Genomic DNA, 15,536 nt, shown 5'->3' with positions numbered 1-15,536 from the left:
ACGTGAAGGCTCAAGCCTAGGGTTATTGGCACGTTCGAAGGTTGAAGGACTAAGCTCAAAAGATATAAGATGATTATGTGTTGGTAATATATAGATGATGAGATATGATCTCTTCATGCATAATTGTAGTTGCAGTTACCTGTAGTGTTCGCAAAGAAAGTACATGTGTTGCGGAGGGCATGCGAATATATAATGGCAACAACGACGATGGGTAGTTGATATTACTTTATGGCAGATTCGAACAACATCGTAATTTTCCAACGCCGTCTCGATGTCTTTTAATCCAGTAAGGCCTCTAGCTTTTTTGCGTATGGTGTTGGTAATGCCGATTCTGATTGGATACCACAGATGTTACAATAATGAACACCTTAACGCCAACAATAAAAATGATGCTTTGCCTCTGTCCAACGGGTATTTTGCATCACCATCATAGCTCAATGCATTAGCTCATTTCACCCTAAACTTAAGTCTACCAGGGAACATACCCCGAAACTCACAAAGGCGCGGCGTGCAATGACCTGTAACCAATGTGCAGGTGAAAGCATCAAAGTGAAATCCAAATCTTCACTTGTAAACAACCGGGCTCGTCCGGGATTTGAACCCGGGACCTCTCGCACCCAAAGCGAGAATCATACCCCTAGACCAACGAGCCGATGCGCTGGGTCGCAACGTCCCAATTTCCGCCCGCGTCGTTTCTTTCACATCGATCAGTTAACGCTCTGGGAGCACTTACCACATCCATCGTCGGCTCACAACAAACCTATGATGTGAGGCACTGGTTACAGAATGTCAACAGAAGGCATAGCCTTTGCACCAAGACTATGCGGTGACGATTGGAATCGCGGACGTTAAAAAGTTTTTCATTTTCCGAGACGGATGCAGATGAACTGAAGCTGTCCGGCCTCTCTCCCGTCCCAGGACAAGGTGACAGGACAGAGGAAGGCGTGCAGGAGGACGAGCAGCACACAGCACTGAGTAGGACACCTGGGTGGGATAGGAACGGTTCGCAGGCAGACGGAGGACAGGGCAGGCCAGGGGATAAGAAACGGACAGAGAACAGCATTGGGACGGGGCGGGGCAAAATACAGTGCAGGACGGAGGACGCGGTCGACAGATAATAGGACAGTGCATAAAGGACGGGACGTGTACTCACGGCAAAGGAGGCAACACTTGTCATAAGACCAATACGCACACGGTTCATGCGTCATATATACTTATAGGATGGGGCACAGTTCAGACGACGGAAGTCAGAGCATGGACGAGCGAGAGAGTAAGTGACAGAACAGGCAAAGCCCGAGTGTCTTGTCATATCCTGTCGCTTTTAGACCAATGCTGGCCCGCAATGCACAACCAGAGGACAATGGAAAGTGGCAAGGTATTTGATTATTAAAATGACAAGATTGCATCCCGCCTTATTCTGTCCTCTGTTCTTCTCTCTGACCCGCGTTCTGTCCTGACATCACGGAATATCCATAAGAGCGAGTGCACAGTGTGTCATCCATCGCACGTACAAATATACCAAGATCGCAGCCAACGCTGTCACCAGAAAACAGCATCCCAAGGAAAGAACTCCGTAAATGCTCCCAAATGTTATTACCACCTTTCGGTACTGTGCTCAGTTGTGTATCCTGAAGTGTAATTTTGAACTTGTTTGTGGCGCCAAAGGGCACCATCTGACCTGCCGTCACCCCTCTTGGTACGTGATCGTGCCGATGTTCTCCTGGTGGCGGTGTGGGCTGCGGTTTGTCGGCAGCCTCTACGTCTGCCCTGGGTTTCCCTATCAGTGGGATGTGCCGTGGCCGACAGGCAGCAGGCCATGCGTCTTACCCAGTCCAGCCCAGTCCAGAAGGCGAATGCCTAAATGGTTCGTGCCTGAGGTGTTCAGTGAGCAAGTGCCGTGGGCTTTTTCACAGCAATAAGCCGACTAATGGCAGCACGTGATCACTTACCAGCTTGTCCCCGCGCATTCGGGTTCCGATCAAGAAGGACGCGAAGTGCTTGGTCGTAGCGGGCTGGTGGTAAATTTTCACAGTCATCTAGTATAGCTGGCGCTTAATTTTTTGGTCTCACCACTCATTACTTATCAGAAAGCCATCGTCATAAGTGTTCGTCCCCCTGCCGTCTAACGGTTAGGAATTCGTTTCATGTTGCATGGTGGCAACAACTTAACGGGTCTTTTATTTGATTTCGTTAGAGGCTGCGTCTCAACCATTCCGTCCCTGCCTTCAACCCTCTTGGAATTTTTGTTTCTGGTCGCGCTGGAGCTGCAGGCACAGAATGTCACCGAAGGGCAGCGCCACCGAGTGCAGGGAACAGCCGCCTCCTTGTCGTTGGCTGACGGCGAACATATCTTGCAGTCCCCCCTAAAATGTAAGGAGGCTCTACCGTACCGGCAGACCACGACAACACTGGCTGTTCGCATGCTCTTGATGATTGGATGCTCTGTGCTGGGAAGAGGATTTAAAATAAAAAATAAATAAGAAACTGCGCCACCCCCTGCCTTCAAACCCTGGGCCCGCTCTAAACCAATTCAGCAACCGCCTACGAAATCCCGTCACAGCGCTGAGCGCGCCCAAATCAAAGTACCCAAACAACAGTAAGCCTGTCGCAGACCAAGTGATGTACCCAATCACCTGATTCGAATGTGAAATTTCTGTCGACCTGTCTGAAAGACCCCACGTTCCGCAGGAATGCGTTGGCCCGACCAACACGAGGTTCAGAGACAGGTCCATGCGCCTGGTCCGCCCCATATTTCCTTCCACCCGGCACTTGGACGTGCCTACAGTTGGTATGTTCGACTAATGTAGTATTTGAATGACTTCACACAGGCGTTAGCGCAGCGTTAAGTGCTCCAGGAACTCATGTGTGCCAATTTCATTGATGTGGATGACGAGACGATACCTCTGAAAGCAATAACCGGGCTCGTCCGGGATTTGAACCCGGGACCTCTCGCACCCTAAGCGAGAATCATACCCCTAGACCAACGAGCCAACAATATCCTGTCAAACGGTCCAATTCTCGCTCGTGCCGCTACTTTCACCTCGTGCGATGTACGGCTCCGAGCAGGCACTGGCCACACCCATCATCGTCTCACATCTTATGACGTTAAGCAATGGCTTCATACTGCCGCCGGGGAGCGTAGGCCCAGCAGCGGGGCCTGGCCAGTACCAATGTGATCACGTTGGTGTGCATGGGCAATATTAACCGCCTGGCGATGCATGCAAACAACTTTAATTAGAAAGTGGCTCGTTCTGTGAAGAGGAACCGATATTTTAAGCTGACTTCGCGCTTCACGTTGTGTGCTGTTCCCTATGCTCAGAGTACCACAGAAGACACGATACAGAGTAGAACAAACAGAGCAGGACAGAGGACAGAGCAGGGCGGAGGCCTAAACGAACGGGGGGCAGGAAAAGACAGAGAGTTCAGTGCTCAGTAAATGACAGTGCAGAACGGGGGTAGGTTATCACAGAGGAGGAGACGGGACAGAAGGCATGGAACAAAGCCGTCTCCGTAGTTTAGGGGGACAGATGCTGGACTCGCATAGGCGTAGGAACGCTTCAAAAAGTGGGGTAGGGGCAAGCTCAGGGTGTACTTCAGTAACTTTTTCTGGAAAGCGAGCCCGATGACCGGGTGGAGGGGGGGGGGGGGGTTAGGGATGCAGGTTGTTATCGCTCTTTATTCAAATGTCATGGCTGCTATGCTAGCTATGCATCTGGATCTGTTCTCACTGTGCACGATATTGCCTATTCGAATGATCCATCAGTTGGCAAAGAAGGCCATCCAGCTTTCCAAGATTATTCCTCCATTTTAACGTTGTCTTTCCTGGGGAGGCGAAATTCCACGAGCGAGTAGGCATTTTGGGTCATTGAGGAAGCATCTGCCTCCACAGTGTAGATGCCCAAATGCGGCCTGGACATAGGTTGATGAGAATTTGGAATGTGAATCGATGGCTCACAGTGCGACAGATTTTTCATGCGCCTTTATTTCGCTGGCTGCTTTTCAAGAGTTAAGACTTGTAGCAGCATTTTAGGCGGAAACAAATTCGGGAGCTTGAAACTACCAGAAAGCAATGTGACAGAATCCATAAGACTGGAGTTCTCTTTTAAGAAACAAGCCACATAATAAGGCCCATCTGTCATATGTTCTTTACCTGGGCCCTGCTCGTGTCCGCCGCCGGTGGCCACTGCCCTGGCCCGGATGTCTCCCGCATGACTGACCGCGAACTGATCGCATGACCTTCTTTGTTGCATACTTTTGGATGAGCGTTGCTACTGCATGGTGTATGAAACATGTGTTGGACACCTGCAACAGCATTTTTTTCCGAATTACCTTCCCTTACACCACACCATCGCAGAAACAAAGCTTCCGGGAAGCTGTTTGCCTTAGGTTTGAATTGACCCAAAAGACACTTCATTGCCCATCATGCAACGTATACGACTTGATCTGCTTTTGTGCGTAGGCAGGGGCGTTGCCAGGGCCTTGCCAAGGGGGAACACAAGGTTGACAAAAGCCCATCTTATGGTGATCCCCAAAAATCCCCGGATAAGCTTGCTTGTTAACAAGTGACAGGGTTTTCTTTGTTTTATTGTTGTTTTTGCATCGCAACCAGAACAGAAACCAGGAGCTACCGTGAGCTCAATTCTGTTTGTATTTGAGGTCAATAAACTGCAGAAATCAGGTGTTGAACGACTGCTTGGAATAAATTCACCGCCCTTCTTAATTTACAATGGTCAGTTGGCTCTTTCTAAGCCGATAAAATTCAGAAGCTTTGTCAGATTTTTTTATCTGTGTTCCACAGGCATTGAGAACGTTGTGAAGTTAGGTTGTAGACCGACATGTTTGATCCAAATTTGAGGATGAAAATTTGATTGCAGATCGAGTGGTCAACAATGTGTATTAACATGGCTGGGCCATGTTTGCCTGAAAATGTTCACCATTCAGTCCGAGTTGATTGGTGATGCAATTTATGCAACGTGTTTTTAACATGCGCGCTCGCAAATCTTAGCAATAAAAACCTCGACACTAGGCGTTGCAGTCTCCGTTGTCCGCCGAGCGTTAGCCCAGTAGCTAACTCTTAGCCGTTGCCGACCGGCGGACGAAAATGACGATGCTTCTGAAATTATGATCTTTAAACACTTATCTCGACTGGTAGTATAAGTTATGTGACGTAATTTTGAGCAAGCGCACTCGAAAATCCTAGAAACACAAGCCTCGATGCCAGGCGTTGCAGTCTCCACGGGTCGCGCAAGGCCAGCTCACCAGCCATCACTATGTTGTGGCCAACGGGTGAACGAAAATGACGACGCTTCTGAAAACAGCATCCTTGAACTTCTTCATGACATCGGATCTTACATTTAGCGGGCAGTCTGAGGGCATTTTTCACGTATGCAATTTTTTGACTCATAAAAACGGATTGGCCCTTAAAGCACCGCGAAGTGGGGCTGGAATCTGGTGGTTGAACTGGAAGAGTAAATATGGAATATCTATTTTTCGCGTTTTGTAGCTAGTTATCTATCTAGAAAGCAGATTAACACGGCGCCCGCCGTATGGTGGCACTTGCAGTGGCCGAAACTTTTCGGTTTTGCGGAAGGTGCAACCCAGACCATCCTTGTTCTTGCTCTCGAGGTTGCGGGCGGGCATGTTCAAGCCTGTTTATGTAATTTGTTTCAATAACACATTCTGAAAAATAAATGTTCTCAGGCAAACATCGCATGACCCTGCTCGTTTTTTTTTAAGCTCATTTCGACCCAGCCTATTCAACAATAATGAGACCCCCAATCTACTCAGCAATAATGGGACCCCTTATTTCCTTCTGGGCAACGGGCCTCTTGAGTAGAACACCAAGGGATCACCTTCAGCCCTGGATCGTTTCCGGTCAAGGGCTGGAAGGCTATTCCGTCCCATCGCGAAGTGTCTTCTGGCTATCATTCTGGTGGCACGGGGCGGGATCTCTTGGTCGTTTCGGAGGCCATTAGAAGGATGTATCATATCGCGTTGTTCCCATCCCTGACCCAGGAGGCCTTTTGACCCGTACATTTAGCCCCGGATCAGCACAGGAACCCTCATTGACGCAACAATCTCCCTGATATCCGCAGGTAGTCCAATAATTGTCACATAGACTCCAGCTCCGTGTTTTTCTGTGTTCTCCAGAGATGTTAAGTTCTTTCTGATCGTAGATTGCAAATGAAATGGGGTTCCTAATTTGTATTAACATGGCTAAGCCATGTTCGTATTAAAATGCTCAAAATCCCGTCAGAACTAATTACTGGTTAGAAAACTACGCAATATGGTCTTGAACACGCGCGCTCGCAAGTCATAGCAACAACAGTCTCGACGCCCGACGTTGCAGTCTCCAGGCCGTGCGGCGTCGGCCTTGTGGTTGTAACACTAAGCGATGGCCAATGAGCAAACGAAAAAGATAACGCAACTTAAGAGAGATGGCTGGTTAACTAGGTAAATCGGTATGAATGTTTAATGTGCTGCAAAAGTAAACCAAATGCAACCTTAATCTGAAAAGTGTGGGGGGGGGGGGCAGTAAACATTGCTGCCCCCCCACTTTAAAAGGTTTGTGTGGGGGGGGGGGCATGGCCCCCTGGCCCTTCCTGTTCCTACACCCATGTGGACTCGTAATCTCGCAGCAGTGTGTACGAGTGAGTCCCAGAGAGATTCGGGGCGACCGTGCCGCAGCATTTGTGTGGCACGGCATGCAAGACAGAACGGATCTTTGATCTGCTTTCGGTCCTTTGCCTCCTTCGTCCGCTGCCTTTTCTCTCTCGATCCTGTCCTCAGCCCTTGGATCTCTGCCCTTTGCTCGGAATCATCTGCCCGATATCCTTCCTTGTTATCTGCCGTGCACACCTTTTCGTTCTGCCCTGCGCGTTGGTCCACCCTGAGCTACCACTCCAGAGTGGTTCTTCCGGCCTGCCCTGTCTCAGTCATTTTTCTGTACTGGTTTTCGGTTCACCAAGTTGTTTACACAAAATGCCCGCGGTACTTACCTGTGCCTTACGTTATGAGCTCGTGAGACGGTAGTGGGTGCGGAAAGTGGGTCCGGAGTTGTCGACTCGCGATGTGAAGGTGATAGCACGGCTCGCAACCAGAACGTTACAGTGTATTTTCTCGGCTCGTTGTCTAGGGGTATGATTCTCTCTTCGGGTGCAAAAGGTCCCGGGTTCAAATCCCGGACGAGCCCAGTTATGTATCAATGGTGTCCCTGGCAGTCCGTCCCCCCCCCCCCCCCACCCACCTTGTTAGACGATCGCTATTCAATGCGTTCTTCGACTTCAAGGTTCGATGTCCTATGAGCGCATGCGGCGTACTGGGATATTCAAAAGGTCATTCTGGTAAGTTTGAATGCATGTGTGCAACCAATCAAATGTTGTCATTTTGAGACCGTTGTGCACTTACTTACGTAGGAAATAATCATTATTGTGGCTTTCAGCAATATTTTTGAAGAAGCAAATTTTGGATCTGGCATTAATGAATTGATTGCACTTTTAGGCGATCGCACCTAGCTTTTGAATTCCATTAACATTGTCTTGTGCTGAAAGACATTGCACGCTTCAAATGATAGCTCGCAAATCCTGATGAATCGAATAGCATGACGTGTTCTTCCTTCTCCAATCCCGAACTGCGTCTTGTACGTTTATTTGTACTGTCGGTCGCTCCGCTCTGCTATTTCTTGTTCCGTTATGTCCTGTCCTGGTCTTCGTTCTGCCTTGTTGTCGCCCGCCCTGGCCGGTGTGCTGCTCTGGGCTAGATGTGCTGCATGTCCTGCTTTGCCTGCCTTGCTCTGTCACGTCTCCCTGTTCTTTGGGAGGACACAGGGCAGACAACTGTATGTCCATGAATTTCGCGATTAATTCGGCGATTTATTCAGCAACGAGTTCCGATTTCTTTCAAAAAAGGTCTCAAGGTGAACTTTAGCACGGAAATGACCTTTATTTTGCAATATCATGCAATCTTCGTGGCCAAGAGCCGGGCCAAAGGACAGGGAACTCAAAATCACCAGAAAATGACCGGCCGATTTGCAAGCTACAAACATCAAAATATTCACAAGTGCAAGAGCTAGCGGCCGTCAAAAATTCCTGAGCCTCTAAAAGTCACCGTTCAAGGTCAAACGCGGGCTCAAGAGACGAGGAACTCCATGTCAACCAAAAATTGCCGGCCGATTTTAAACTTGCAAATAGCAGAATATTCACTTGAGAAAGAACCGGCGTCCGTTACAAAGTCCTGACCTCTCATTGTCACCCTTCAAGGTCAAACGCTGCCTCAAAGAACAGGGAAGCAAATATCATAAAAAATAACCGGCAAATTTTAAACTTGCAAGTGTCAGAATATTTACCAGAGAAAGAACTAACGTCTGTTAAAAAGTCCTGACCTCTCAAGGCCATTCTTCAAGGTCAAACGCGGGTTCAACAAACGGGGACAAGTTTGACGAACTGTAGTTATTTCTGTAGTGTACATTTTGGTGCTTGGAAAGTTAAAATGGCCGGTAATTTTTTCGGCTATATGAATTTCCCGGTCCTTTAAGCCCGCGTTTGACCTTGAAGATCTACCTTAAGAAAGCAGGACCTTTTGACCGACGCTAGGTCTTTCCGTGGTAAATATTTTGACTTTTACAAGTTTAAAATGGACCGGGACTTCGTTCATTATATTGAGTTTTTAGTCCTTTGAGCCCGCGCTTGATGTTGAACGGTCACTGAACGGTCAGGACATTTTGACAGACACTAGCTCTAGCGCTTGTAAATGTTTTGAGCTTACAAATTCCAAATCGGCCAGTAATTTTTTGGTGACGTTAAGTTCCCCGTCCTTTGAGCCCGTAACGGATGTTGAAGGGTGACCTTGATGGGTCAAGACCTTTTGACGACCGCCGTTTTTTCTGTGGTGATTATTCTGATATTGGGTAATTTTAAATCGGCCGGTAATTTTGGGGTGATATTGAGTTCTCCGCCCTTTGAATCCACGTGTGACTTTGAAGGGTGACCTTGAGGGGTCATGACTTTTTGACGAACGTTAATGCTTCTTGTGATGAATATTCTGATGTTCAAAAGTTAATAGCACAGTGCGCTAGTTGCTAGCACCGTGCTTTTGTGACAAAAAATTGACAAGCCGAAAACCGACGTGGAGAAAGGAATGAGTCAGAACCAGGCATGTGCCTGGTTCCTAACACTGGTTCCTGGATCCCACTGGTTCTTTCGACAAAACGAGATTCCGGATCCTGGTTCCCACTGGTTCTTTCGACAACACAAGACTCTGGATCCTTGTTCCCACCGGTTCTTTCGACAAAACAAGACCCGGGATCTTGATTCTCACTGGATCTTTTGACTAGACCTCTATGGCCCCCAAGCCGCGAGCTGAAGATCTCGTGGCACGACCAGCAGATCTTGGAATAACGCTATGGGCCTGCAAACCAGGCAAAGTGAAGATTCATCTTCAGAAAGCGCCCCTTTTCCGTCCCTTGACGTTACGCCGATGTGTGCCGTTTTGCTGCCGTTCATGGTACAATTGTACCCAACTGCACCGGTTACGGCCTTTGTGTCCTGCATTTAATTAGCGGCTTGGGATCGGCTGGCGTTTCTATCGCCTACGTTCGAGTGTTGTCCCCGTCTTTGTTGTGATCAAGGGTTGTGACTGTTGCGTGCACGCGTGAAAGTTAGCTGGGGCGATTGGCTTAGACTGCATGTGATTCGCAACAAACAATCAATGACGTCCTTTCATCAATTCCCTTCATCCCTGGATAAGTGAGTGGATAACTATGTGCGTAGGTACCAAGCGACTTAGCTGCTACACATTAGCAAAGATTATAGGCTGAGGTGTTACTTGCTCCCGTGTGAGGAACCTGGCCTCTGCAATGTTAACTTGCCTCCCCCTTTGTTGATTTGGGGCTACCAATGGGCAATTCACTCTTGCTGAAATCTCGCAAAACTGAGGGGTGTATGAGTTGACAATTTTTACGCGTCACCACAAAATTGCCTTCTCTGGACGTCACATGATAGTGATAAATGCTATACTGGCAAACCAATTTTGCATGAATTATGCAAAGGTAAAATAATCGTTCAACAAAAGACAGTGCGTGTATATTTACTTTTTGACCTACGGAACTGGCCATGGGATGTGCAAGGCATAGCCTTATGGCGAAGAATCTCATGAAATAGCAGGTGAATGCGTTACTCTGGTAGGTTGCATGAATTTATGATGATTTGGTGGGATGTTGAGCGTATTATTAGGGAAAAAATATATTCAGGCGTTTGGGAAAGCATGAAAGCAGATCATTGATGAGGTATGTTTATGCTGTCACATTCACGACCAGAGAGTGATGTTTCCGATTCGGTTCATGGGTCTCCAGCCGCACTTTTTTGTTTTGCTTCACTCCTATGTTTCGAGAGAATAGACTGAAGCTGTGCAAAAGCACGTTTATGGGTGCATTTATTTCGGGAAGTTCTGTCAGTATTTCACCATTCAGCCCAGTCCTAATATTTGGGAAACTTAACTTGTCAGACACAGGTAAAACAAAGGTCACGTTCGTCTTCGCGCCAGCTATCTTTAACTTCGCAGAACGTGTGCAAGTTTGTCATTAACAGAACGTCGAATAAATTATGAGCATGCTATTATGTTTCCCATGAGCATGATCTTATGCTCTCCGTCTCGATAAAATAAGGTCACAGACATGAACTTGAGAAAATTATTAGTTCACATGCATTCAAAATTTGCCGATGAGATTTAGCATGCGCCCGGCCGGGGTCTCAGACAGCCGCGCCCGGGCGGGATGGGGGGGGGGGGGGACTGGAGGGGGGAAGAAGGAAGTTCACTTCCCCTTGAATCTCCAATTTCCAGACGTCGTGTAAGAAAAGCAAATTATGCCGTTGTGAAGGTCTCGTCAAATCATGAAGGGTGCACACTGCGTTCTTTAACCTAGGTCAAACGTGTGGTCACCAGAGGCCACGAAGTAAAAAAGGTCGTTCTGGTAGATGCAGTTAAAACACATGTTAACACGTCAAGACGGATCTTGAGGGCACATAAGTAAGTGTTAAGACTGTGGGGTGTCCACTGCGACCATTTTTTCCCCCTACAAGGGCCATTTCAGATCAGGTCACCGTTCAAAATTGGTCTACCAGTAGCCCAAAAGAACGATACTTTTTTGCTTTCTTCACAATGTGCTTTTGACCACGTTATTGTACAGGGTGTAGCTGTGGAACAAACTATTCCAGACACAAAAGCACAACTCTAGGGTGTCCTAGAGGTCATCTGAGGCCAACTTAGATCAAATTCATATACCATCCAAATGAAAGGTGTGAAGCCCTAACCGGGTCTAGGTGACCACTACACCGTTTTTTTTCTTTGGTTGGAAATAGTGCGTTGCACATCTATAGATACCCAAGGTTGCACAGCTCTTGTATACATTATGCACAGTATACACACTTCTGACAGCGAGCACTCTCTGCATATTTAGCTCCCATGACCGAACCGTTGCCACTCGCAGGAGCGGATTGGGTTCGGAATTAAAAATCGGGCAGAGAAGCGAGGATGGCCAGCAAGGAGAGCTTCCGGCAGTGGATTTGTTTGGGAAGTGAGGACGAGCAAACTGGTGTCACAACGTCGGCCATCTCCGAAGGTTGCCAGACGAGGACGTAACAAACCGTCTTTGCGCGAAGCCCATCAATAATTTTGCCCCGGCCATAACTTGCATTTGAGGAGGGAAGATTGTCCCCTTGGTAGTGTTCTGCGCGGGATGGAGCGAGACACCAACATTTTTCAGCAGAATTCGGTAGTTCTGAAGATGGCCTTTGTTCTGAGGAGAGTTTTTGTTTTAAGGATGAGAGCCATTTACCGGGCATTCAATGTCCAGATCAGACACGCCGCGAATAGCCTGAGTTAATTTGTTCGACCAGAAAATATTGGCTTCCGAAAGGAAACGTTCTCATCCCTTGTTTCATAGCCAAAATGAGCCGAGTGGATCAAGGCAAGTTTCCGGGTCCTGGTTTAGTCAGGCGTAATTCCAAGACATGCAACGGTCATGGCTAGAATGAGTTGCCTGTCCAATGGAGCCAGGGGTCTTTGCCAGAGTTAAGCGAGGGTCAGCGGGGGTTCGTGGTGGAGCCAGGGATCTGTGCCAGAGTTAAGCGAGGGTCGGCGGGGGTTCGTGGTACAGCCAGCGGTCTTTGCCAGAGTTAAGTGAGGGTCGACGAGGGTTCGTGGTGGAGCCAGGGGTCTTTGCCAGAGTTAAGTGAGGGTCAGCGGGGGTTCGTGGTGGAGCCAGGGGTCTTTGCCAGAGTTAAGCGAGGGTCAGCGGGGGTTCGTGGTGGAGCCAGGGATCTGTGCCAGAGTTAAGCGAGGGTCAGCGGGGGTTCGTGGTACAGCCAGCGGTCTTTGCCAGAGTTAAGCGAGGGTCGGTGGTGGTTCGTGGTGGAGCCAGGGGTCTTTGCCAGAGTTAAGCGAGGGTCGGCGGGGGTTCGTGGTACAGCCAGCGGTCTTTGCCAGAGTTAAGCGAGGGTCGGCGGGGGTTCGTGGTGGAGCCAGGGGTGAGTGCCGAGAAGGACAGAAGTTGTTTTGGTGGGATTCATCTGAACGGAGTTAGATGTGAAGCAGGATTGGATCACGTAGATGACTCCCTCCTGTGCGCCGTTAACCTTCGTTTTAAGGGCATGTTCCACATTTAAAGATATTCAGGCAAGCAAATGTGAAGAAATGAGGTAGTGGAAGCGACTTCTCGAAAAACACAAATTCTGTGTTTATTGAAAACGGTCCTCGATATGACCTTGTTTCATCCCATTAATTTTCCTTGCAAACCATTAGTTGAGAGCCAAAGGCTGGCCGTGAGATCTTGAAATTGCGCACACGGCCCAATACGATAACAACCCTTGCAATCTCTGGGGAAGAAGGGGTATCAGGAGTCCCGTTGAGGGCAATAGCGGGGCTCGTCCGGGATTTGAACCCGGGACCTCTCGCACCCGAAGCGAGAATCATACCCCCAGACCAACGAGCCGTGAAAGCACATTCATCGTCCATATCGCGGACCGCGCCGTCACTTTCACATCCTGAGTCAACAGCTCCGGACACGCTGTCCGCACCCAGTACTGTCCGAAAAGCTCATAACGTAAGGCACTGGTGATGAGTGTCGTAATCTCGTGTAAAAATTTGGTAACTCGAAAGACGATATAGAAAAAAAACTGAGACACGACGGGACAGAACACGACTGATAGCGCGGGGTAGAACAACGCACAGGGCGGAGCGAAAGGGTGTGCACAGCAAACGACAACGAAGGACAGAGGACAGAGGACACTACGCAAAGCGTAGAGGTCCAAGGGCTGTGACTGGAAGCGCAAGATAGAGGACAGAGTAAGAGGCAGACGAAAGGACGGAGATCAGATATAGCAGCATCTGTCTTCTGTCTCGCATGCCCTCTTGTCCTGTCCCGCTTAGGACATGACCGGACATGTCTTGATCTGTATTTTGCCCGTTTGTTGGTCCTGCCTTCTGCCCTAACGGCTCCTGCACATGCATCGCTAGAAATCAATTGCAGCTTGCACGTCAATGCATCCCCAACTGTTACAGCCAAGCTCGGTTACTAGGGCTATGCTCCTTTACGACAGTCTGTAGCCAGCGCTCTACGCAATAACTTTGTGAGACGATGGTGAGTGTGGCTAGTGTGCTCGGAGCCGTCCACCGCGTGATGTGAAAGTAACGGCGTGGCTCAGAATTGGGACGTTACAGCCTATCATATCGGCTCGTTGGTCTAGGGGTATGATTCTCGCTTAGGGTGCGAGAGGTCCCGGGTTCAAATCCCGGACGAGCCCGGTTATTGCCTTCAAAGGTACGCGTCTACTATATCGACGCGAACAAGCGCATATGGATTAATGCGCATTGTCGCTGTGAGTTCCAATGTATATGCGCTTTACACCCAATGTTTAGCATTGATCCATGGTAACCAACCAAACCAAGTCCACCGGCTGAACACTCAAGCCCGGCGTAATCGACACATGCTGAAGCTGAAGGATTAGATGTAAATGATATAGGGTGGTAGTGATAGTGCAAGCTACACACCAGCCCGTTGCGTTCGAACTCTTTGCGTCCTTCTTGATCAGAGGCCATCACGTGGGGCAGGCTGGTAACGTGAGATAGCGTTGCAATTTTGGTTGCACGAAATGGTTTCATGACATCAGTGCTACAACAAAAACTTCTTCCGGCAGGAATGCTACCACACTACTTATGCCGTCAACACTTCTACACGACGTTTATGTTACACGGCAAAACTTGCAACGTAAAAAATTATAATTGTGATTCATTCTACTGCAACCACTTATGCAGTCCAAATTTATACATGACTTCATCGCTCCTGCTGCAAACTTGTATGTGACACTATGGCCGCACGAGAAAATTAAGGCTCCAAAAGTTATTCTCGTCCTTACTTCTACTGCTAACACGGCTGCAATAATTACAGATACACGATTTAACTTATGCTGGCAAGACTTACACGCGACAACAATGTTACACGACAAAACATTTACTTTAAAAACGTACCCACGTCATTACCTCTAATGCGAGAGCTTGCAGAGTCATTGCTTATACACGGCATTACTTGTTCTGCAAAGGCTTGTACGCAAGCTTAGTACTACACGAGAAAACTTATTCGTCAAAGATGTCACCTATAATTTGTTGCAGTTGAAATATTGTGGCGTATAAGTGAAAACTGTTCTAGTCCTTGCTGTAGAGGAAGTAATTGGCATATGCTGTTGCAGTAGAGGTTTTGTCATATAGTACTAATGCCATAGGATGGATTTTTGAAGACAAACAACGTGGTATATAAATAAATACGGCATATGTAGTAGATATGGTCGGCATATGGTCGGCATATGGTCTTTGCAGTAGAAGTAGTAGAGGTTAAGTTTTTACAGTAAAATAAATGCCGCGTACTGCTTAGGTCGTAACATTCCCTTCGGTAGGAGCTTTTGCTGCACCACTAATGTCGTTTTTGTCGCACCACTAGTGAAACCGCATGAAATACCGCGGCACAAAACTATTTAGCTACTGCAAATCCTTTTCACGCATGACCTGCTGCCTGTCGGTCCGAGCACATCCACAAAACAAGAAAGCCATCGCACATGTAAGGCTACCAACTTTGTAGCATACACTGTCATGAGAAAACATCGCACTGGTCGCGTTTCAGATGTGCGGCTTCCATATCGACGACGCTCGGCGGAGTCCATTCGGCGGCACCGCCGTGGTATTATGATATCAAAGCTATAAATGACATTTATCACCCTTTGGTATTGTGCACAATCGGGTATCCTGGAGAGTAAGTCTGAAATTGGTTGTTGAGCCAATGGGTGCCACCTGACCTGCCGTAACCCATCTGATCCGTGATCGTGCTGGCCCATGATGCAGGCTGATGGCGGTTGCATTAGGGACCAGCGGCTCGTCGGGGCACAATAAATATGGAGTGTTAAGGGAATACAAATGGGAATGTAGAGTGACGGGTAGGTCATGACAAAAGACTAGGCAGGACAGAAGGAATGGAACTAAGCCTTCTCCATGGT

At 48.2% G+C, this 15,536-nt stretch overlaps 4 non-coding genes across 4 annotated transcripts; 1 reads left to right on the top strand and 3 right to left on the bottom strand.

Annotated features, from left to right (window-relative positions):
• Positions 1-580: 580 nt before the first annotated feature.
• Positions 581-652, bottom strand: TRNAP-UGG (transfer RNA proline (anticodon UGG)). The gene has a single exon. It is a non-coding gene; the product is annotated as a tRNA-Pro (tRNA).
• A 2,266-nt stretch (positions 653-2,918) lies between these two features.
• TRNAP-AGG (transfer RNA proline (anticodon AGG)) lies at positions 2,919-2,990 on the bottom strand. Its single transcript has one exon. It is a non-coding gene; the product is annotated as a tRNA-Pro (tRNA).
• A 9,923-nt stretch (positions 2,991-12,913) lies between these two features.
• Positions 12,914-12,985, bottom strand: TRNAP-CGG (transfer RNA proline (anticodon CGG)). The gene has a single exon. It is a non-coding gene; the product is annotated as a tRNA-Pro (tRNA).
• Positions 12,986-13,724: 739 nt separating this feature from the next.
• Positions 13,725-13,796, top strand: TRNAP-AGG (transfer RNA proline (anticodon AGG)). The gene has a single exon. It is a non-coding gene; the product is annotated as a tRNA-Pro (tRNA).
• Positions 13,797-15,536: the final 1,740 nt, after the last annotated feature.

This window comes from Pollicipes pollicipes, unplaced genomic scaffold (genome assembly GCF_011947565.3).
Source record: "Pollicipes pollicipes isolate AB1234 unplaced genomic scaffold, Ppol_2.1 Scaffold_6138;HRSCAF=7277_pilon_pilon_pilon, whole genome shotgun sequence".
In the NCBI taxonomy this organism is placed as follows: domain Eukaryota; kingdom Metazoa; phylum Arthropoda; class Thecostraca; order Pollicipedomorpha; family Pollicipedidae; genus Pollicipes; species Pollicipes pollicipes.
This window is presented reverse-complemented; position numbering and strand designations above follow the sequence as displayed.